Consider the following 25020-nt stretch of genomic DNA (forward strand, 5'->3'; position numbering starts at 1 on the left):
AGAACACTGCCAGACGGGCCTCGCCAGAGGTCACAGGACAGAAGATTCAAAGGTCAAACTATGAGGCTTAAGTTACTGTTTAGTAAATGAATTTAAAATACCCCAAGAAACAAGGATAACACAAACAAAAACTCAATTTAAAAATGAGTAAAGAATATAAATGAACAATTCCCCAAAGATATACAAATAACCAATAAGCATGCTTAGCATCTCTGATCACAAGAGAAATGCACATCAAAATTACAGTGAGCAGGACGTGATGGACACTCCCAGAATCTCAGCATTTGGGAGTGAGAAGCAAGAGGATTCCTGCAAGTTCAAGTCCAGTCCAGGCTATATAGTGAGTTCAAGGTCAGCCTGGGATGTATGGTGAGGTCCTGACTCAAAAAACTAAAAAATGAGCTGGTGCGATGGCACATGCCTGCAATCCCAGCGCTCAGGAGGCTGAGGCAGGAGGATTGCGAAGAGGCTGAGGCCAGCCTAGGCCATGTGATGAGTTCAAGGCAACCTGAACGACAAAGTCTCAAAAAAAGAAAAATCACAAGAATACCTCACACCCATTAGGATGGCCACTCACAAAAGATCAGAAAATAGCAAGTGTTGGCAATGTTACACAGTTAGCTCCCCAGGACACAGCTCTCAGCCCAGGGGCAGCACGGTCACTTATTATAGCGTGGTCTGCCTATCATTTTCCCCTGTAAGTAAGGCTCCTGTTCATTCTATTAAGCATTTCAGTGTTTCTGGCCCTACCGTTCTTCCTGGCTACCAGCTTGCTCTCCATAACCAGTGTACCCCAAGAATCCTACCCACGCCACATAAGATACTTTCTTATTCCTTATGTATTCTTAAGATAACCTGTATCACCTACACTCCCTAAGTCACTAGCTTACCACCATGTGAATTTAAATTTTCTTAGGCACCTCACCCATACCATCTGCTAAATTTAGCAGATTTGAATAATAATACAGTTAATACAACAACCCCACATTTTTACAAAAGACCTAGAATGTGATGAGAACCAAAGCGAGAGAAATGACTACAAGATTAAAAGAAATTCATATTAATCAGATGCAATTTTTTGAAAGCCATTTGTAAGACAATTGGGGAAATTGGATACTAACTAGATTCCTGATGCTATCATGAAATTGTATCTTTTAGGTATAAAAATGATATTTTTGAGGTGATTTTTTTTCTGTTTTAAAAATATAAGCTGAAATATTTATGGGTAAAATTACATAATGTCTGAGATCTGCTTCAAAACAAACCAGTGTTTTGCAATTCAGATCAACAAATAGTTCTTGAGACAATGCTAAGTGGAGTTTTACAGACGGAGAATCATGACTCATTAGTAGGTAAATTGATTTGGTGGACTGTGACCAGAATATTTTAAATGACAAATATAAAAGAACAAAATAGAAAATATTAGAAGAATAGCATTCTGTCATGGAAAATGTCTTTCCTTGAAACTTGGGTGTCAATGGTTTGCATGCCTGTGCTGTGAACATACATGCTAGAGCATATATGATGTACAATGTGCCTCTTACAGGAGTTCCACTTCATGAAAAGTAAGGAGCAGAGCAGAAAGCAGAGTCCTAATCACTGGTAGGCACAACAGTTACAATAAGACATGGCCCTCACCTTCCAGAAGAAACAGACATGACCACACATGCAGCATGGAATCCTGAGATCGCTGCTACCCGTGAGGTCCAAGGACTGTGGGAGAACAGAAGTGCTGACCAGCCTTGGCATGGATTTCACGGAAGAGCTAAGACAAAGAATGAGTGGTGGAAGGTGGAAAAGGTGAAGAGTTGTCTCTCAGGGAGGGAACCTGGTGATGCAAAGGGGTAAAAAGAGTATTTGGGCAAAAAAATAAAAGCAATTTGGTACATCCACGAAGCCAGGCAAGTGTAGACGACCAATCAGGAGTCCATAAATTTGATGGAACAATCAAGGATATGAAGTGGATGATCTTGAGGAAAATGAATTTGATTTGAAGGGCTACAGACTTAGCATTTCTCTCCTGACAATCGCCGCTGCTCATAATCTCTTAATCATATTATTTGTTTAAACCGAAATTGTGCATCAAGAATTTCTCCTCCAGTTCCTCTGGAATTCTCAACAATTCCAGGGCTGGAACACACACAAGGAAATAGTTCTGGGTGACACAATGACCTAGCTACAAATATATTCATGTACAGCAGCAAAGAAATGCAAAATACTGGACAGAACCAAATATTCGGCGACAGGAATTGGTAAATGAAATGATGGCCCAGCTGTACTACACGTTCAAATTTAAAATCTGATAGAAAAGAATAGTTCAACTTGGAAAAATGTTCACAATATTTATTTAAATTATAGATGCAAAATCCATATGCCAAATAAGACATACACTCTGTCCCTATGTTATGGAAGAAAATAAAATTCATGCTAGGAAAGGCCGGGGATCTAGCTCAGTGGCCCAGCAAGTGCAAGGTCAGGAGTTTGATCCCCAGTACAAAAAAAGAAAGAAAGAAAGAAAGAAAGAAAGAAAGAAAGAAAGAAAGAAAGAAAGAAAGAAAGAAAGAAATGCTAGGAAGGACACAGTCCTCTTCACTGTAAATAGTAAATTATGGTATAGAATTACAGGTAATTTATTTTTGTCCTTATTTCTATTAATTACAAACTCTCACATAAAAAATCTTAAAATATCATTAAAGCACCAGCATCACTACAGATTGAGAAACAGCCCAGAAATATAGTCTCAATTTATTGCTAATCAGGAAACAAGTTAAAATAGCATTACATTGTAATCTTTTTGAGAGATAAAGATTAGGCAGATTTTTTTCTCCTCTATGCTAACCTAAGTTTCATACATTTGCACAAAGAATATTCTTTTATTATTTTATCATTTGAAAAATAATTTTTCATTGCTAACTCAATCTTTGTCTCTCAAGAACTTTTGAGAACTGAAATGTTACAGTCTATTCCCAAAAATCAATCTGGTGTATTTAGAATAGTTTATGTGAATGTTTTCTCATAAATTCAAACACAGCCAGAGACTAATTTGCTGGAGGACCTTCCAAAACCACTAATTTCAAGAAAATAAAACTACAAGTGAATTTTAAAATACAAGCACTAAGCCTTTTTAGTCTATTATTAAACCCTCAATCTAATTATCATGATTTTCCTCGTTTTATTTTTGAAATCCATCACTCAAGTGCATTCACTGCATGGAAGGAGAAAATATGCAAAGCAGTAGAACAATCAAACCATTTTAAATGAAATATGAATTTAAGCCTGGGTCCAATGATAAAATTTTAAAGATTAAATCACACAGGTGTAACTCAGAAGACACAAAGCATACGCCTTGCTTTTTCCTTGCTGACCCATCTGGTACCGAGTTTTTCAGCACCGCAGTATTTTCCAGCAAGACTTTGGGGAGCTACGTAATAACCCTGCCACTGTCCATCAGCATTGTCAGCTCTTCTCTTTCTTCTGGCTTTTTGTTTTCCCTTCAATCAAACGCAGGGATGCCCTGGAGCTGAGGGTGCTGGTTACCTTTCTGGCACCATTAGGAAACCCTGTCCTCAGCTACCGATGAAGCAGAGCGAGCTCTTTACATCTCGTGGCTCCGGAGCTGTAAGTCTGATGGTGAGCAGCAACCGCAGGGCTGGGCTTCAGTGTGGGCAAAACATGACATCAGGAGCAAGCTGCAGAGTGAGTGGTCACCACTCCGTCTCAAGTCAGGCAGAAGAGAGACCGAGTGAGACACAGTCCCATAATCCCTTTCATCTCCTGCCTCATCTGATGACCACAAGGACCTGAGAATCTCCCACAAGGCTCCACCTCCTACAAGCTCACCACACCTTCCAGCACCACTCCCGTGGAGATCACACGTATGCGCCCTTGGTGAGCCACTTTAAACCGTCCCACAGCCATTCTCATCCCCACCTGCAGTTTCAGCCACTTTGAAGCACTGAAGTTCAGTCTCTGCTCTGGACCAACTGAACCCCAGTCCATGGGGGACCCAGGCACCAGCCTCCTGAAAACTCCCTGGGCTGCCCGGATGTGCAGCCCACTCTGGGAGTCAGTGTCCTCCCGGTGCCTCCGCTCCAGTTTCCTTCTGTCAGCTCCAAGCCCAGACTCCAGCTTTCATTTCTTCACCATCCATCCTCCTGGTCCCAGTCACTGGATTCTGTCCCATGTATATGGGGACACATCATCAAACCTGACTGCTCAAGCAATGTGCCACTTGGGACTTCTTTGGTCATGAGTCACAGAAACTCAACCCAAATTGGCTTCAGCGTGATGATACTGTATTGGTTCACATTACTGAAAAGTCCAGAGGTGGGAATAACTTCAGGTAAGACCTGATCAACACATAAATGATGATACTAGGTATGGCTATCTCTGAAGCTCTCCTCTCAGCCAAAGTCTCCTTTCTTGGTTGCAAGATGACTATGACAACTCATATCCTAACAAATGCATCTCTAATGGGAAAATGCATCTCCCAGGTGCCTCTGTGAAGGTCTTTACAGCAGAACTACTTAGCTTCTACTGGCCATGTAGACAGGTGCCTTTGAGTGCACTCATCATGATAGCCACCTGTCATGCTCCAAGAGCTGAGGACCATGTCCCCCAGAAGCACTTGGGTTGAAAGTGCTTTCCCAGACAAAGTGCAAAGCATCATTGCAATCTAAAAACAGGCAGTGAGAAGAGGTTGGCTTGCAAATATTTCAACTGTCCATTCCAGGCAGGATGCAGAGGGGTTTCCTTCTAAAGAGAAACAAAGAAGTTAGACTACTCCAGAAAAACAAGTATAGAGATATTTTAGAAGCTGAATTCCACAGTGAGTTAATGGTTGATACACTGTGTCAACGTGAGAAGTTCAGAAGTTTAAGCAACTCTGCAGGGAGCCAGGGTCCTTACTTTGTAAACATCTCAGCCTGTGCAAGAGAAGGGCATGGAGATGTCTGCATGTTACACCCATCTTGGGGAGTGGTAGCCTGCTTACAACATAAATAAGGAGAAGAGGTTCCTTCTCCCTGTCCTTTTGCTCTTGATGCTTGTGCTATCTGCCACCGCCTTGAACAGTTGCCCCGTGCCATGCCAACCCACCTTGGAGCCAGCTGATTATGGACTGAAACCTCCACAAACTGTAAGCTAAATAAACCTTTCCTTTCTTAACTTTGGGTGTTGAATATTTTGTCTCAACAATATGTTGAGAACACCATAACCAAGGCAGTGGGTATGAGGCTGTTCATTTGAGCAGATTCTTCAAGGTACAGAAAAGAATGGAACCGGCTACAGTTAAAAAGCTTATTACAAATAGCGACTAAGATATTGCTCTTAATTTATGACAAAGTACTCAAATACTAGCCCATGAAGTATCAGAATTAAAAGAAACTGAAAAGGTCAAATATGAGGGGGAAAAAACCCCTGCAATATGTGTGGAAATACTGTGCTTGTTTTTGGATTTAGAAAGTACTTTTGTTTTTTATCGTAGCTGTACTTGGTACTACTCGGATTATCTAGTTTTGTTTTTAAGTTAGTCAACTTGATTTATTTACTAAGTCTCATGAGTGTAGAATGATACAGATATAAAATGTTCAGTTTTCTATAATCTATTGGGCTACGCTTATTCCTTGGGGAGGAAAAGAGAATCACAGCCACCCATATGGTGGCAGCGCAAGCATCCCTTTAAAACATCTCTGAAGTCCCCTGACCATTTCTGTAACTTGAAAGTCACATCCATCCCTCTGACTTTGTCATTTTCATTTATGTTATTCATGAATCTACATCTCCAGCCTTCATGTCTTTCCTCAAGTTCATTTCAAGAGAAAGACAGACACAGAGAGAGACCCAGAACACCAAAACTTCACCCTTTTATCCCACAAACATTTTTTAAGATGTATTAGAACTCAAAGACTATTCTAGGGACTAGGGATTCAGAAGTGAATAAGAGAACTCCCTGTTCTCACAGAACCTACTAACGAGAAGCAAAATTTAAAAAAACAAAAAGCAAATAAACAAAACTCTGGCAAGTTCTAACTTAAAGAAATAAACCAACAGTAATCCATTCAGGATGGCACACACTAACATGAGAGAGTGGTATTCAAAACTTTTTTCTATGCAGTGAGCAGGGGTGGTGTAATGGACTGATCAGGTTGACCTGTAGTAACGCACATCCCAGTGTAAAAGGCTGAAAAAAACAACAAACACTGGTTTCTCCTTCATGCTACCCATTGGGCACAGGTTGTTAGTGAAATTGTTCATTGTAGTCCCTCAAGGTCGCGGTAATTTTGCACTCTGCAAGTTAAATAACCTGGAACTACATTTCCCAGCGTTCCCTTCTTCTGCAGCTACAGAATGGTAAGGGCCCCCAGCGAGATCTGCCTGGCCTCTGCCATGCAGAAGTGAAGAGCCCACTGGTCTCCTCCACCAGCCTCTTCGGAGCCCTGGACTGGATGCCTGTGCAGCTCCAGCACAAGAGCAGTGCCAGATCCTCCTGCAGAACGCTGGCATCGCTGAGGTGACAGGCAGTGTGGCTTCCAGGCCATCCCCCGGGTGACAGTTGTTCTGCTCTTCCTCGCTCTACATGCAGCTTTTGCTCCTGCACACAAGGACTTCTGCCCAGTTCCAGAGCTCACCATCTCCCATAGATGTCTTGACCAATGCCCACGACTCTGTAAACTCCTGTTCCGCAGCAAATCTCCTGCTCCACAGGACTCACACATACGGTGCTGCTTCCCTACTCAAACCCTTTTGGAAGCATGGACTCAAACAGAAGATATGACGGGATTATCTCAGGCCTCACTGTTGGTTTTGAGACAGGAAAACAAAAGATCTGGAGGGTATCACCCCACCAGTTCAATGCTCCGACCTGAAACTATCCCTTGTCCTGCTCACATCTCACTGGCCAGAGCCAGTCAGGGTTCCAGGTGGCCTGCACGAGGCATGGAGGTCTCCCTGCTGTGTGCCCAAGAGTGGAGGGACAGAGGTTAGGCCACAGCATTAGGAACCGTCCAGAGAGCCTGCCCCAACACCCCCGGGGGGCTCTGGGAGTTGAGAGAGGAATGGAGACCATGCCCAGGAAAGCCCTCCAAGCCAGGGAGAAGAGGCTTTTCTCCTGGGGGAAGGCCTGTGCCCTGTGGCTGCAGTTGTTTTGGGGGTGGGGCCGGAAGTTGCTGGAGGATTTCAGAGCCGGGGCAATATGCTAAGATCCAGGCATATGTGAAGTCTCATCCACATTGCAGCCTGCAGACCGAGCGACTGGGAAACTGTGCCCAGGACCTGGTGGAGACTAGCTGGCTGTCTGGAGGGGTCGCGTCTCACTCCTTGGAGGGACCGAGCCTGTGAGTGCCCTTTTCTCATTAATGACACTGGCTCCATTCACATGACCTCCTCCGTTCTGGTGGCTGGCGCCCTTGGGTCCCTATGCTCCCCCTGTGTCCTCCTCTCCCCGGAACCAAGACATGTGTGGGATACAGAGTCACCAGCTTCTTTCAATTCTCTCTTTTCTAGTACCCAAGGCTAGATGTGCGCTGATTTACACACCTGCAGTGCATGATGTGATCAAAAATTACAGTGAGTGTTTAATATAAATTTTAAAGATTATTACAGTAAAACAAGCATCAACATTAATCCCCCTCAAAATACTCTCCCTCACTTTGAACACATTTATTTGTTAAGCTTTTTGGCACAGCTGAGAGACAAAAACAGAGATAAGAAGCCCTTTACTATCGGCATGAGAGGGTTGCTGGTGACTTCGAGGACCCTCAGGGAAGAGAAAGCCGGGGATTGCTTTTATGGGATCGGGATTATGGTGGAGAATGCATGAGTGGACAGGTCATTGTGTCGGGAGAGGATCGGAGGGCCTTCAGCACACATACACCGAAGGGAAGCAGGAAGTTTATTTTCTGGAAGGACACAGAAATTAGTGCAGAAAAGATATGCTGTCCTTTTAGTGGTCAGCACCACGATGGACCGCGCCGTGTGGAGCCTGGCAGAGTCCCAAATGGGCAGAACCATCGCTGTCACCCTTACCACTGTCTGGAGGAGCTCTCCACACCCCCTCCGTGAGTGTCTTTTATGGCTGCCTGCATGTCTGAATCTACTCAAGATGTTTACAGCAGCTTCTGTCAAACAAAAACATCATGCTGTATCCTCCTTCACACTGATTCACCACTGCTGGCACCGCCTGGCCTCTGGGCTCTTTCCCTGAAGTCCAAATGCCCGCGACAGGTAAATGTTTCAAGTGGATTTGGAAGATCAAGGCAGCCACAGTAGGGCATCTCAAGACTTTGTGTCTCCTCAGGCTGACAGTTTGAACAGAACTAAATCCAGAAGAATAAGTTTCCAAATTATATCCAAACGTAACGACAAAGACAATAAAATTTAAATTTCTCACATTAATTTAATGAGTCAAAGGGTGTTATTTTCCCAGAAAAAAAATGACTGACAGCTGGTGGAACAGAGGAAGAGTGTAGTCTCAGGTGGGCGGTCACAGCAACCTGGTCGTGAACATGAACTTAACTACGTCCCAGTTGTGACCTTGAGCTTCCCTGCCACCATCATTCACGAGAGGCCCTGGCACCTTTCCACAGCGATGCTGTGTGCGTAAATACCCAGAAACACACTGCTGAGGATCTACAGCAGAGTAGGTGCCCAATAAACAGGCGCTCACTGTCTTACTTGGCGTATTTTTTATTCGTTGCATGATTTTCTTCCCAGCAGCACTGGGAAATCTCCAGGTTTGTCTTCCTGAAGGTCTTGCCTTTTATGATGAGTTCAAAGATCTTGGGTTTTCCTGTGACATATTAATCATCCAATATCCCAGGAACACTTTTTAATAAGATACTATTCTAGGGAGGGAACATCTGGATCTTTTCACATCCTTCTCTTAAAAATTATCCTGTCTGTGCCCATGGAAAGATAAGAATCAACGGCTTTTCATGGCCATGGCTACCATGTGTTTGTACTGCTTATTTATTTGGCTGAATCAGATGTTCAACTATAAATGCTTTTTGCAGTGCAGATTCTGTCCCAGATATGTGTTAGGGGCTCAGGAGGACAGGATGGCCGTGACTAGAACCAGCCCGGGATGGTACAACCAATGAGCCTTTCCCTCCACGGGACAGCAGAATTAAGAGCCTTGTTCCACGACCTTGATGACCTATGCAACTGTGAAGAATTCTAGGAAGCTGACCTCGTCATCATTCCTGATTTATGTTGTTTTGGTTTGGTTTTTGTTGACTGGAGACTGTTGAAATTGGCCTCACATCCACGGCTTTCACCTTGGCCTGATTTCTCCAAGGCTAAGACCTAAGGTCCTGCTTGTGGTATCTGGGACAACACGTGCTTCTGCTTACTGCGTGATATTGAAAGACAACACCTGAGAGTCCTGCGTGTGCCTTAAAGAATCAATAATAAAACCACAGTTAGCCACAGCCGGCTTTAAAAGGGGGAGAGCTCCTTTCACAAGTGCATGTTTAAATCCACAAGGCATGAGGCCACCTCCTGCTTTTTTAGGATGACAGCCACAGGCAAGATATCGGGTGAGTATTTATATCCTTTGAACTGAATGGGAGAGATTCCTTTTGAATGCATTGGCCTTTGAATTCGGGCCATCAGGACTCACCATTTGGGTGACCAGCACCAACAGTCTGTCCAGACGGTGCTAAGCATGAGGTGCTCTCAACACCTGTATGTCCTCTCTCGGGTCAGGTGAGTTCCTTTTTTTTTTTTTTTTTGTCTTCCTGTTAGCAATGGGAAACATTGTTCATTTTATGGAAAACTAAAATTTCATGACAAAATAATAACAACAGCTAATATACTGCATATCATTATCTTCAAAGTAGGTACTCAGAGTACAAGACACGAACCAGAAAGGTCCTTACAGAAAAAAGAAACAAACAGCTAAAAACACAAATCTTTTTTCCAATGAAGTGAGATACACTGCTAGTATAAATTAAACAACATAATATATTTATTAAAATACTTTTAAAACAATGGAATATGTAATTTGAGGAAGTATTTGAACTCTCTACCTCATATTTATTTCTCTTCTATTTTGCTCTTTATTTGCACATATATATTTTTTCTTTTCCTCATATAAAATAAACCTCATTTGAGCTTGTGTGCCTGACTTACTTCACTTAACATTATGTTCACCTACATCTGTGAGTGCCTCAAGCTTATCTTTCTTTATGACTGCATAGTACTCCATTGTGTATAAAAACCACATATCCCTTATCTATTCATCTGTTGCTGAGCATATGAGCTGTTTCCAAGAGTTGGCGATTATAAGTTATGGTGTTATAAACATGGGTATACATGTATCCTAGTAATGCAATGATTTTAACTTTTTTGGGAAGATAACTAGAAGGGGGAGAGCTGAGTCAAATAAAATTTCTATTTTTAGTGTTCTTTTTTGAGTAATCTCCATGCTGATTGCCATAGTGGTTGTACTAGTTTACATTTCCAAATAATGGTACAGATATATTGCATTCCTTCTATTCTGGACACTCTCCCAATATTCTCCCAAAATCTTACAAAGAGTTTTCAGACACATGAGCATCAAAAATATATGTGCTTAGCTGTCAACTTAATTAACAAAAACATGTTCTGATAGAGTTAACACTGTGGCAAGACTTCCTTGTATTTCTAAATAATGCCTCTGTATTATTTAGGAAAGTGTTTGGCTGCAAGTAACAACAAACTCAAATTTAACATGCAGGACTATTTTTTCAGGTGACAAGAGAGCCAAAGATGGACAGTTCTGAGCTATGTTAGCAGCCTATGCACACCAGCAAGGATCAAAGCTCTTTTAGACCCCTCTTCATTGATAGAGTACTGTATATGTTTCCTCCTCATGGTCACCCAGTGGTTGCTGAGGCTCCAGGTACCATGTCTGGTTTTCAGGAAAAGAAAAGGAACTGGGAGATAGCATAGAAGCAAAAAGGATGTGCCATCCAGGTTTAAATCTGTTTCACAAAACTTTTCCTAAAAGTTCTTCTGCTTATATCTCACTTGGTAGAACTGGGTTATTTGGTCATTCCTAGCTGCATGGAAGTCTTGGACAAAAGTTAGTTACTTAACATATTTCTTCCCCAAAAGAAAATCAAGATTTTATTATTATAGAAGAAAAGAATATGGGGTAATGTCCAGGAAGCTGGAAATGATGATCTATTGCAATCTAGGAATAAGAGTCATCTCTTAATATAAATGCACTTGCATTAGGAATGCAAACCTTTCTTGAGACCTGTCTACTCTGAGAGGGTTATAGGCAGAGTTTCCCAGAGCAGCTAAGCAAGCATGCAATCTGGGTTGCAACTAATATTCCTTGAACACCAGGGGAGTAATGTCCTTTGGATTGCACTGCCTTTCCTGTACTTATAAACATATCTCTGAAAATATTTAGTTTAAGTAGGTCATTCCCATCATAAAGTGAGTTCATTCCTGCAACCTTCATATTAAAAGCAAAGTCCTCCTTTCAACCATATCAACCCACAGTCTCCCACTTTTAAACTGGAGCTCTGTTCTCCTCAGAAGAGTTCTGAACACATGAAATCACACCCAAGAAAGCAACAGACTGCAAAACTCTGGCTTTTTCCTACTTCTCCTGCTCGAGTATTAAATCGTCAGCAAAGAGCAATACCTGACCTGCTCACAGATCTCCAAGGATCTAAAGTACAGGTGATAAGCAATGACTATTTTATATACTTAAAATAAAAATTATTATTTTGCTAAAAGTGACTATTACTGGAGTTCAAAACATGAGTGATAAAAAAGGTGAGCGTTTTAAAAAGTTTTATTACATTAAAAGACACACTGCCATAAACCCTCCTCAAAATATTCCCCTTTGCCTCAAACACACGTATCCCATAATCCTTGACACTTTCTGAAGCTGTTCTGGAAGCCTTTTCCTGTCTTTTTAGAATTCAAAAATATAGCTGTCTGTGGTGGTGCACACCTGTAATCCCAGCACTCAGGAGGCTGAGGAAGGAGGATTACTGAGTTCAAGACCAGCCTGGGCTGCCAAGAGAGCTCAAGGCCAGTCTGAACTGAATAGTGAGACCCCGTCTCCAAAAGACAAAATGATAATAATAATAATAATCAAAAATAAGGTGAACACCAATGCCAATCCCACCCCGGGAAAGACACATGTAGACACACTGTGCTGTCCTCATCTACCTTCTGTGCGGGATCTGGTGCTAGGCAACTGCTGGCTCTTCCCTAACCTCAAAGTGACCATGAAACACAATTGTTGTGAATTCATTTAAAATATCGAAGCAGTCTTGGCAGATTCACTAACACGAAAAAATTCCTGGAACTGCTTCAGAAAGCAGCAAGAATGCTGGGCTAAATGTATTCAAACTGAGGGGGTGAATTCTGAGGGGAATTCAAGGCATTGTGTCTTTTACTGTGGGAAAACTTGTTTACTTAAACACACACCATATTTTTTGACCATATCTCACAAATTAAAAATCAGAATGCAGACCAGGAAGAAGTCATAATCTTAATTATTTTAAGCAGAAGAAGTATTCAGTAAAATTTTATATTAATTCCTAGCTGAACAATAATACACTCTAACGAGTGAAAGTTAACTTCTAAAACATAATAAAGAATATACATCTGAAATCAAAAGAATAAATCACACTTAAAATTCTAACATCTCCATTAAAATCAGAAGCAAGACCTAAAAAAAATCATTTGCCAACATTATTAAACATTTTTCCTGAAAATGTGGCTAATAAAGTTATATTAGAAAATAAGAATAGTTATTGGAAGGTACAAAGGTATTGCCAAATTACATACACTTTCTAGAAAATTCAAGGAAATGAACTGAAAAACAACTAGAAATAAAGTTTAGTAAATTAATACAAAACAAATATCGCCATCATGCCAGCAATTATCAGGAAGTTTGTGATACAAGCTGGATAAAAGTGCAGGTTTTACTATTCATGCTGTTATCTCAGTATTAAAATAGACATGGAAATAGACCTATAGAAACAGAAAGCATTGGGTTAAGTTACTTATCCTCGCCAGTGCTAGGCAAAGAACTTTTCAGAAATCCTGACTGCCATTCATTCAACTGGGAGCAGGGTCTGCAGCAGTGTGGATTCCATCTCACCAATCAGCACCAGGCAAAGGCGCATGCATGGAAAGCTCCATCCGGGAACCATACCGGAAGCTCGCGTCTTCCGCCCACGGCATCTTCATAAACACGTGCCATTCTCTCCTGTAGGTGCACGTTCTCCCTCAGCTTTGAATCTGCTAAAGATGATGCCGTCTTTAATATTTGTCTTTCAAAAGTAATTTTGTAAATGATACATAACCTTGTTTTTGCAGGAATTTGTGTTTACTCTCCAAATTTAGTTTAAATCAATCCACACTAAGGATTAAGTCATTGCACTTCTACCAATATAACTTGATAATTGAAGAAATACATTAAGATGCTTATAATGGGGTTAGGGAATTTTGTTTTTATGCTTTTATTATTTTTTCATATTTTCCACAATGATTAGGCATTACTTTGAGAATTTTTTTTAAAATTCTGATCTATCCTTTCCTTTATCCTCCATGTCGTATCTCCCAGCAAGTCATTCTAGGGCATCTCAAATGTCAAATCTTCAACATATAACTTGAATCCTTCCAGCACTTCTCTGTAATGCAGCCATCTGGCCCAAGGCCTAGTCACGTCCTTCTAGATAGCTGTAATCCTCCTTCTCCTGCAGAAACCAGTTTTCAATCCAATACAGGTCAAAAAAGCCCCAGGAACACGATGCTTCTGTGTTCTTAGAGAAAGTGAATCTTGTGAGGGGGCGGGCAAAAGCAGGAAGAGGAAATGCTGTGGATTTTACTAGGACAGGAACCATGAGGTCCCGCGCCCTGAGCCAGGACGTGTCAGGTCCACCCCCAAACCACGCTGAGCCTCTGCACATTACCTCTTTCATGGCTTAATTGGAATAAGGTCTCTGCATCCAACAAAAGCAGACCAGAATAATAAACCAATAAGCAAAGACTGAATTTCTGTAAATAGAAGAGTAATAAGTGAGTACAAAGACTAATACAAGCTAAGAGTTTGTGAGGTACACTCGGGCAATGTTTAAGTTCATCTGAATTACAAGTTATCCCATCAGTGAGTCTGAGCAAATTTGGGAAGGAAAGCAATTCCAACTTAAATTCATTCAACACAACAAATTTAAAATGTTTCTAAAACTTCTAACTTCATCTATATAATTTCCAATCATATAATTCTGTATTTTCATTAAATTCATTTAAATTTAGAGATGTCAAAAATACTATTAGTAAAACTTAAAGGCAAGATGCTAGGTGTTATGTGTTATATGATACTGCAATATAGACGACAAAAGTTAGGATCTTGTCAAAAAAAAAAAAAAAGCACTTCCTAATCATAAACCAAAAATAGAATCTTTCTCTTTAGAAAACAACAAAGAACATGAAGAGACAATCATAACAGTAAAAACAGGAAAAAATCTCATGGTCAATGAAAATGAAAAAAGTTCAACTTTATCTGAAGTCAGTAATTGTAAAATAATAGAATGTTGGTAAAATTGGCAAATAGAAATTAAAAAGCTGACATCTGTTATAGGTGAGGAGGTTCTGTTATTGGAAGCATAATCTTCACTGTTCTTAAGACATGTTAAAATATTTATATCCACTCCTAGATGCTTGTGTGTGGCCCGCACTGCACACATAAGGAGGTATTTACAAGGATGTTTATTGCAGTGTTATTTATAATAGATGTGACAGTGACCAACAAAATTAGTTACTGAGAGGCTTTCATACATTCTAAGTTTATTTAATGACACTGAAAAGTGATAGTGGCTATTGATTTTTAACATAGCTCACAAAATAACAAATTTAGTATGATGCCAATTTCATTACATTTTATGCATTTCTAAGAAGAGAAAAAATCAATAGAAATAAAACATTAACAATGGTTAGATGATGATGTTATGGGTAAATATTATTGTATTCTCCCTTTTTTTCTAATTTTTCATGAAACTAACACATGATCATGAGAATCTGGTAAGATATCACACTCATACACACGTACAAATATATGTGTGTGTGTATACATTTTTCTAAAAACTAATAGAAAATGTTATCAGGAACTAGCCCATGGAGTACCAAATATGTTAAGCAGTTCTTTTTAAAAGCAACAATGAAAACTGTTTTAAAACTCTTGCATTCTTATTACAAATTTTGTGTTATAATCCTACTAATGTAAAGCCATTTGGGATTATCTGTGTACATGCTTTGGTGTGCAGTGCCTGACACACAGTGGGTCCTCGATATTCTGTGTCCTTGGAGGAAAGAATAAAATCCACAGCATCGATGAGGCCAGGCGTCTGCTTTCTGACCCTTCAATGGTAGCCTTGACCCAGGCTTTAACCCGTCTAAATAGACCATTGGTCCCACTGTTTAATAACTTTTAGAAATGTCCTAATATTAACTACTCTTAAAACAGAAATCATTGTTTTTGACAGGTGCACTCTAAAGTCTAATTGTTTTAACACCTCTAATCCCAAGCAGCAAGTTAATTTGCTTAGCTACTTGGGGGCACATTTTGCAATTAATTCTTTCCTGTGAGTTTGCTGTGGTGATCATTGCTTAAATCTAGATGATTCACAAGAGCATCATTGAGAATCCCTACAACTGCTGCTACTGGGTGACAGTCACACCTGTGGAAAAATTTTGTCAAGATAAAACTAGCTGGCCCTGTTTTATGACATGGGAACTTTTAAGAGTTCATTGATCCATCATTTATTCATAAAGACAGTGCCAGAGGGGGCAGGTTCTGGCTCTACTTGTAGATTCCTATGGCCTGGGTTCATAAGATAGTGAGATGGTCTGACAGAATAATCTGTAGAGATGTATAAATATGATGCAAACCTAACAAAACTTCTGAATCTGGAGGCAAGAAAAACGTAACAGTGTTCACAGCAGGCTCTCAGAATGCAGCGGCAAACAGAAACACCAAAAAGACACCCAGGATTTGGAGGTAGATTGATTCACATCGATGAGCACTAAAATTGGGATCATTCCCAGAACATTGGGCCCTGGTGGGTCTAGAGCTTATTTGGCATAAGCAAACAGACAGTCAAAGCAGAATGACTTGCCAGTTGGAGATTGGTTTAATACAGTGTGCATCACAGTGACCAGCTGTTTCCAAGAGACCAGAAGCAACCAGAACTGGGACAGGAACTGTTACCTGGGCAACCAAGAAACTGAAGTGTCCTGGCTGGAGGGAGAGTATACATACGCTTTATATTATATGTTACAAGAAGCCATTCTCACCTCCTAACTTCCTGTGACCCAGCTCCTATCATAAGCCCATGGAGAGCATTTGTCACACAAATCTTACCATAGTGGATCAGGATGGAATTTTCCTTAATTTCCTATACCTGAACCTAACCCAGAACAATAAGAGGAAAACTGGACCTGTAGTCAGCTGCCAGGTTGACCTCCACTGGCACCTGCCTTATAGCACTGCTGGACTTTGGGGAGCCTCCTCCCATCCCAGTGGAGCCCACAGGATATTATAGAAATGAAGATCTTCAACTTCTCACACTAGGTCCTAAAAGGCCTTTCAGTCAGCTCTTCCTCTTTCTCGGATGACCTGATCTGTAGGAAGCCAGAGGCGATGTGGGAGGGGCTGGGAAGTCCACGTTGGAGCCACTGAGACCTCCAACCACTGCCCTGTGAATGAGCCATCACGGAAGCAGGTCCCCAGCCAGTCACTAACCAGAAGGCCTTATACTTGTGTCACCCTGAATGCAGCCCCACAAGGCTCCCTAACCCAGAGCCCTCAGATGAGCTACTGCTCTGTCCCTGACCCTCAGAAACTGTGAGAGATCAAAACTATTTTTCATTTAACCTGCCAACTGTTGGGATAATTGTTGTGGTACAATAAATAATCAAAATTAGTGGCTAATCTATAATTTTAGGATTTAAGCTCAATTATTTCATGATTCTCAACTTCTGTCTCTCTGGAGATTGGACCTAAGTTCCAGAGAATTTTATTTACTCTCCTAATACTGAAGAAAGGCTCTCCTGGTCATTAATTTCTATATTAGGATCATTTGGGTTACTGATAGCAGAATGGCCGAACCAATGTAGCTCCACTGATAATGGGTATTTTTATCTCATATTGTGTGTGAAGTTAGGTGCTTCCACAGCCAGGACGGTCCCCAGCTCAACAATCTCAGAGCTCATGTTAGTTTCTATTTTCTTGGGTTTTTTTTTCATGACATTCCTTTTCCTATGATTTATCTATTCATATCTTTTAAACATTTTTTGTAGGTGGATAATCATTTCCTTATGAATTTCTTAGAGCTCCGTGTACATTAGGAGGTTAACTTTCATCTATGATGTAAGTTGCAATGTTCCTGAGTCTATCAGGTGACAGGTTATTTCATCTTTGGAATTTTTGATCACACACATATTTAATAATTACTTAAATTTATCCATCTTTTTCTTCTATAGTTCCTGGATTTTGAGTCATTTATAAAACATTTGATCCCAGGCCAAGGTTACAAAGCAATTATCACATGATTTTTTCTAGTGCCTTTAAGTGCTTTTATAAACACTTAAATGTTCAGTTAATTAATTTATTATAACTAATTAATAGTGATTATTTTAATTATAGTAACAGCTGTAATTCATTCATTTCCCTTGATGTATATATTTGAAACACAGATCCAACTAAATTTTTGCTCCAAAATCCCTGTCTTGGTTACTTTTCTCTCATCATAGAGACAAAATACCTGATATTCAACATTAGATCAGGAGAGGTTTACTTAGCTTACAGTTTTTTTTTTTTCTTGAGATTCAAGTCCATACTCAAGGCAGCCAAGTCAAGGTGACATGGCTGAGGGGCAGCCATTCATGGCAGCCACAAACAGCGAAAGTGAACAAGAAAGAAGAGGAAAATCACACCTCCTTCCTGCCCTTACATTGTATGTCAGCTCTGCTCCTGCACGGGTGCAACACTCACATTACTAATCCCAGTGCTAAACAATGAGCCAATCACAAACACTAGATTCAGCCAAGTCCATAACTGCATGAAGTTTAGGGGGGCCATCCAAACACAAATCATAACACCTCCATACCACTTGTCAAGCAGTTTATGTTTCCCACCACACTCCCTTTTGAGATCATGCATGACTACCCCATAATCACCATCTCCGTCGCATGGTCTGTGGTTACAGACAACTTTCACACCACTTTTAGAACTCAAAGGAACCACACTGTGTGAGTTTGAAAGGGAGACAGCAAACCATGGCTGGCCAGAGGGTCAGATCTGGCTTGTCCCCATTTTTATAAATAAAGTTTTATTGGAACATGGCCACACCCACTCCTCCATATATTACTGATGGTTGTTTTTATCCTAAAAGGGCAAAAATCAATAGTTGCAACAGAGATAATAGCCTGCAAAGCCTCAAACATGTATTATTGGACACTTTTCAAAGTTTTCCAATCTCTGAATGAAGGTTTGTGGAGCTCTTGAGCCTGGGTTGCCTCTATTCAAGCCACAGCCACCTGAGCAGAAGGCCCTGTCTCCATTTCCCCTGGAAACCTGCAAGGCTGGAGGGTGGTGAGCGGCCACTGAGGAGCAGATCTTGGCACCAACCCGAGTCCTGTCATTCAAATCCAATGGATGCTTCTTCTATCATTTATTCTGCACCTGTTTCTGATACTGTCCGTCATCCTCACCTGAAAATATGAGCCCCTTAACCAAGTTACACAGAGAGCACCTAAAGTTCTGCACCATCCACGCTGTCAAGTGGTAGAGGTGCCATCAGCACCCAGGTCTTCAGCAAAAAGTCTTGGTTTTCCACAGCGCCTTGATCCTTAGTGAAATCTCCAGCCCCCAGAATGCTCTGGGCATGCAACAATTCCTTCATATGTAATGCCAATGATTTGTCAAAAGAAAACAAAATTAAACCCAAAAAAGAGAGGAAATAATAGGCTGGGGCCAGGGAGCCTGACATGGCACAACAATTGGCTCAAATAATATCCCTGCTCCCCAAAGCAAGTAAGAACCTTACAAATGGGGAAGTGGCACTGAACCTCCAGTTTAGGGTGCCAGCAACACAGATGTAAAAATCCAGCCCCAACTCTTCGTATGAAGGAAGGTTGCAGCACTGTTTGCTAGGTTCGCTTTCTCATCTTGTGTAAGAGCCAGGAGGGTTCGTGCCGAGTCCAGGAAGAGGGATATTAGGCACGTGTTTAAAGCTATCTTCTTAATACACTGCACCCACAATATCTAAGCAATCCACACAGCTCCCCCAAAGACGCGCTTGTGTTCCTACCCCATTTACCCACTGACTCCATAAAGTCATGTCTTTCTGTTATTAATAAGGCAGTTTGCCTCAGATACTTCTTTAATTTCCTGTATTTTTTCCAACACAAAGTTAATTTACTTTATCCCTTATCCCGAGAATGATAACAAGGTTTCCATAAAAGTGAACATTCACGATCAAAGAGGAGCTTGTATTATAAACAAATTATTACAGCTGGGCTCCCTTTGAAATATTTTAACTCAATTAAGCTCCAACACTTTTGGCAAAGATTTAAAAACTTGAGAGTAATTGAAGAGTCATTGCGATCTGGCTGGAGTTTTCTTTTAATGTTGGAGTGGGGGAGGGTGCTTTACACGGTCGTAGCCTAAAATTTCACAGATATCATTTGCAGTTGGTGCCTTTTTAAAGCACAGGCATTAAGCAAAATTGAGCTGAGGGATGATAGAACCAGTGGCTGGCTTGATTACAGTGGCAGTTACACGGCTCTGTGCATTTGTCACAACACCTAGACCTGTACCCTCAAAGAGCTGCATCTTGCTGTGTAAATTATACCTCTGTAAACCTCACTTCTTAAAAAGTGGATTCTGACGACTCAGCTGAGTTGAAAATAGTCTCGAGATTATTTTTGCAGTACTGTCCGATGTGACCAAAACAAAGAAAAAAGATAGCTAGAAACAACATAAATATTGATCAATAAGGAAATCAGTTCATTGAAAAAGTGGGTTACGTCTATATGAGCTGAAAGGCTCTAGAAAATATTGTTAAATGGAAGGAATGCAAGTTGCAGAGTAATGTGGTTTTAAAGGTAATCATCTCAACGTCTGGAGTAGAGATACCATCTCGTTAAACAAACAGGTTGAAAAAGTGCTAAGATTAAAAATAACCGATATTGGCAACTTTAGTGTGCTGGCATGATGCCAAGCAGCTTGTTAATACTACCTCATTTAATAATCATTGAAACCCTGGGGAGCAAATGGTACAGATTCACTCCCCCCCACTTTCTGGGTTTTACCTCAATCATTTGAGGCGAGATACATTTTAGAAGTCAAAATCCTTTGAATTCTAGGCAGCAGTAGATTGCCCTAGTCATCCATGGCAGTGGTACTCTATGCCCCAAACGTAACAGCTGGAAATAGCAGGAGGGGGATACGTCACCGTCTCTGAGAGGCAGGGTCTGCTGGTGGCTTAGCCCCCTGCCCCCAGCCGTGTGCCTGGACCTTGGCTACCCTCAGGGTGCCAGCCAGGGCTGCCTTCTCACCTGAAGGCTGAAGGAGAAGGACACATGTGCCACTCCACGTGGCGGCTGGCATCTCCCGGGGCAAGCAATTCAAGAGACAACAACACAGACCACCTAAGACACCGGTGACATCTCACCTAATTAACCTTGAAAGCAGCATCCTTTCCCTCTGAGTGCAAGAAGAAAGCCAGGGAGACCCCACATTTATGGGGGAGCTGACACTCAGATAGATGTCAGGTAGGGAAGCCGGGTCACCCTGAAGGCTGCATACCAGGGGCATCTGTCATGGGCTCCTAGCTCCTGCAGTGACACCCAGGACAGCATTTGGAATCAAAACCAGACATGTATGTCTCAAAGCACTGACCCCTCTAGCATTCTAGATGGCGTACACGCTAAGCATAGCCCCACGGAGCTGTTTTGCTCCCCAGTGGTTTATGAACAAATGTTTAGTTCTGAGGGCTTTTGGTGTTTCAAACTCAGGAAAGCGAGACTAGAGTTTTGTACTGTCATCCTCCTACTTCATCGTGACGAGGCCGGCCCCAGAGGTCGTGATGCACACGAGTGCTTGCACAAGCACCGCCTGCGGGCGCCGAGCTCCAGACACGGGTGTTCACAGCACATCAGGAGGCGGGGAAAGAGAGCTGCATGGGTGTCCACCCTACTCAGCCCGTTACCAAATCACACTGCAGCAGCGCTCCGTAAGTTTCGGGTTAGTAAGATACATTATGATTTAAAGAAATAAAGTAATATTTCTCCTGCGCGGTAAGGAGTTTACACCAAGCACCAAAGGGATTCCACAAGGCTTCTAGCACGCCAGGCTGTGGGCAGCTGGGGAAAGGCATACAGGGACAATGAGGGGAAAGGGGCAGAAGGACAAAAAAAGGAAAAGAAGCCAAGGTTTGGTGAACAAGATGCACTCCTGGGTGTATGGAGAGTGGGCAGTGGTCAGGGGATGGAATCCATATCCACAGGTGGGGACGAGTTCTGGGGTGATCCGGGAGGTGGACCACAGCCAGATGCAGGCCTTGCTTGGGCTCTCTGCCCTCTGCACATCAGGATTCTTAATCAGGATTTGGAACAAATATTACTACAGTATCACAGCAAGGAAGGACTTAGTTCTTTATTTCAGATTTTCCTTTTTTATGACCTGTTTAAACAGATAGCAACTGACTGTCCTAACCGCCAGCGATGTTAGATACACTGAATGGGCCTCCCTCGGAGTCCGTACGTGTTTAACGAAGTACGCAGCTCTCCTCTGTGACCCAGGTGCTTAGCCAGGCAAGCCGAGAGCTTCGCACAACCTCCTGCAAGGGTCACCAACCAGCCAAGCGCCACTGGCCTCCACTGTAATCCCGGGACGTCAGCGCCTCCATTCCGGGTACACTCCTGTCAGGGTCAGAAATGGCTCTGAGGCCAGGACGTGGCAAAGATCTTTCCTTAAAGGCCAATTTCAGGAGCCAGGGTTGCAAAGCAGAACACACACCAATGCCTGCCCTGGAGCCCAGGCTGCCCTGTCATTCCTCGGCCACCCACAAGGTGGCGATGCTTCTCAGCGGTTGGGGCTCCTGGTGTGGCTCCAACTGCGAGTGGAAACTTGGTGTAAAGCGCGCATCCTCTGTGCGGCTCAGTTCCCTCATCTGTCAAGCAGCTGCAAGAACAGGATCAGTCACAGTGCCTCCCTCAGTGATGGCTGACGGGGCAGAAAAGCCCTGACAACTGTGCCCAGCACGGAGCAAACGATTTAAGAGGTGACACCATCGGTGAACACCTTGAGGCAGGCTCTTTGCCAGCTAGTTGACCACATTTTACCGAATCCTGGCGGCAATCCTAGAAATAAGGACCAGCTATGGACCCATTGAACACATGGGGAAATCGAGGGCAAGCACAGTGAGAGAAATGAATGTCCCAGGGTGTAAGTTTGGGGCAGTGGTATGAATTGCCATCTATGTGATTCACATCTAACTCTCTGTAAATTCATGTTCTTAATTACTTAGTGTGTCACTCAGGCCAAATAATATAAGTAATAAAAATTAGGAAGCCTACAGCTCAAGCTAAGATATAACTGGAAAACTGTGATGGGGGAAAAAGTAAAGAAAAGAAAGGAAAAAGGAAAAAAATGTGTATATATATATATATATATATATATATATATACACACACACACACACACACACACACATGCACAGAAGATAAGTCAGTTATACAGCTGGTTTCTCTCACTTCATTGCAAATAAAGGTTTGTGCTAATATTGTTTGGACAAGATACCATGCTTATATCTTGTACTCTGAATTACTACAAAGACAACAATACTCCGTGTATTGGCTATTGTAACTCTCCTACTAACCTGTTTGAAATGATTTTAGAGTTATTTTTTCTCTTAAAAAATAACTCAAGAAAAACCTGCCTTCTGCCCCTCAAAAGTGAGCTTTCCTCTCCCCCAACATAATTTTCTGTTCTTTCCTTCTCGTGGCTTACCTCCCATAAGTTAAATTTTTTTTTTTTTTTTGCTTTACATTTATTTCTAAAACCTGCAAGAGGTATCTATAACCTAAATCTTTAAAAATTCCTGAGATAAGGTTTTGAGGCAAACTTTAGAATTTCCCACTTTAAAAAAAAGGTCAGATTATTTAAAAGTCAAGAAAAGATGATTCTACAATTCTACACAAGGATAAAAATAGAATTCCAAGTCATCTACCCAAAATCTCCCCCACGTTCCAATTGCTGGGTTTCTTTTTTTTTTCCTTGTCAGTCCTTGAAATGACCTTGGCTTAATTACCTGCATCTCATTGAGTGAATCTACATAGAAAGTGAAGGTTAATTAATGAAGGATCGTTTCTTTCTCTAAGCCTGCTCCGCAGTGGCTGACGACAAGGCTCGTCCAAGCCGCACTGTCCTGTGTCTCATTAGAAATGGTCAGATTGATGGATCCGCTTCGGACTAAGGCACGGCAAGGAAGCAGGTTCCTAAGGATGACCAGGCACTCATGGTGCCCGGTCACAGAGCTCCTCACCTGGCGCCTCTGACCTCGCGTGGCCCAGCCCCCAAACTCACAGAACCCAAACACGTCAGACCAGGTAGAAATGCAAAACTCAGATGCTAACGAGGTGCAGACATTTGCATGCCAGGTGCACAATATGGTCACATCGCTGCTATTTTATTATTTCCCTTAATATTCCTCATTTGCATGCGTTGTTTAAACCCAGTCCTTGTGAAACAGGGCTGCTGAATCTCAACATGAACGCTATGGGAACGGAGGACTCGGTGGTGACCGCTTCCGGTGCCCTGGAGGACGGAGAGCTCCATGCCGGCCACACACCGGGGCTAGGAGCACCCTCCCCAAGCGGGGGCAACTGAAAGTGTCTGCAGACATTGCGGGGTGTCCCTCAGGGCACACATGACCCCCCACTTGCAAATCACAGATGAAGGAGAAAAAGGTAGTTTGCAGGACTAACTTTCTAGCTTTTGATATTAACTAATTTCAGACTTAGAGAAAGAACATTGCACACATAGTATGTTTTTACACACCTGCCACTCAGACTCCCCATTGTTCTCACCTTACAAAGTCACAGCCCGGTTATAAAAACAGGAAACGAACACCAGCACAGCAGTGAGTCACTTACAGGTCTCACCCGAGTATCACCGAGTGCCCATCTCCGTCTCTTCCTGGCCCGAGCCCCAGGACCAGAGTGTGGGCAGTGCAGCAGAGCTGCTGCGCGGGACCCACGCCGAGCGAGAGCAGCCGGACGCGGCTGTCCTCTCCCGCCTCCTCCACTGGGACCATTTCAGGTTCCCCCCGGGTTTCTTTGCCTTTCATGCCCTGGGCATGTTTGAAGAACATGGTCCCAAAATATCTTCTTGGGAGTCCTGCCTGGTGCTTTCTGACCATTAGATTTAAGTGGTTTGGTTGGTTTGGTTTTAAACTGGTAAACTCAGGACCTTCGCACTGAGCTACATTTCCCAGGCTTTTTCTTTCTTCCTTCCTTTCCTTTTCTCCTTTCTTTCTCTCTGTCTTTCCTTCTTTTCCTTCCTTCCTATTTCCCTCCATCCTTTCTTTTCAAATTTAGAAACAAGGTTTCACTAAGTCACTCAATTGTCTAGGTTGGACTTGAACTTGGGATCCTCCTGCCTCAGCTTCCCAGAGTGCTGTTGACAGGTGTGAGCCACCACACACGGATGTGGGTGTGCATTTTGGTGTAAACACCACAGCAGCTTTGCACCCTTTAGGGTGTCTTCTCGGGAGGCACTTGGTAAAAACTTTTCCCTATAAATCTGATTTCTGCTTTGTCCGTGTATTCTGGGCATAGTGCTTTAGACTGTGGCACTGTGGACCTGTCCCGCTTCTCACCTTGATTTTGCCCACTGATCTCGGCGTCTATTGACAGTCCCTGGCGCAGTAATAATCACTGAGATGCTGGCCACACAGTGCTCCCCTGTGGCCAGCACTCTGCAGTGTCCCTGGGAATCCC

At 42.3% G+C, this 25020-nt stretch overlaps 1 pseudogene; it reads right to left on the bottom strand.

Moving 5' to 3' along the window:
- Window positions 1–21926, bottom strand: part of LOC100722318 (zinc finger CCCH domain-containing protein 15-like) — a 107939-nt pseudogene extending 86013 nt beyond the window's left edge.
- Between the last annotated feature and the right edge of the window lie 3094 nt (window positions 21927–25020).

Source organism: Cavia porcellus, unplaced genomic scaffold (assembly GCF_034190915.1).
Source record: "Cavia porcellus strain 051 isolate PalLab524CR breed Dunkin Hartley unplaced genomic scaffold, mCavPor4.1 scaffold_5, whole genome shotgun sequence".
Classification (NCBI taxonomy): domain Eukaryota; kingdom Metazoa; phylum Chordata; class Mammalia; order Rodentia; family Caviidae; genus Cavia; species Cavia porcellus.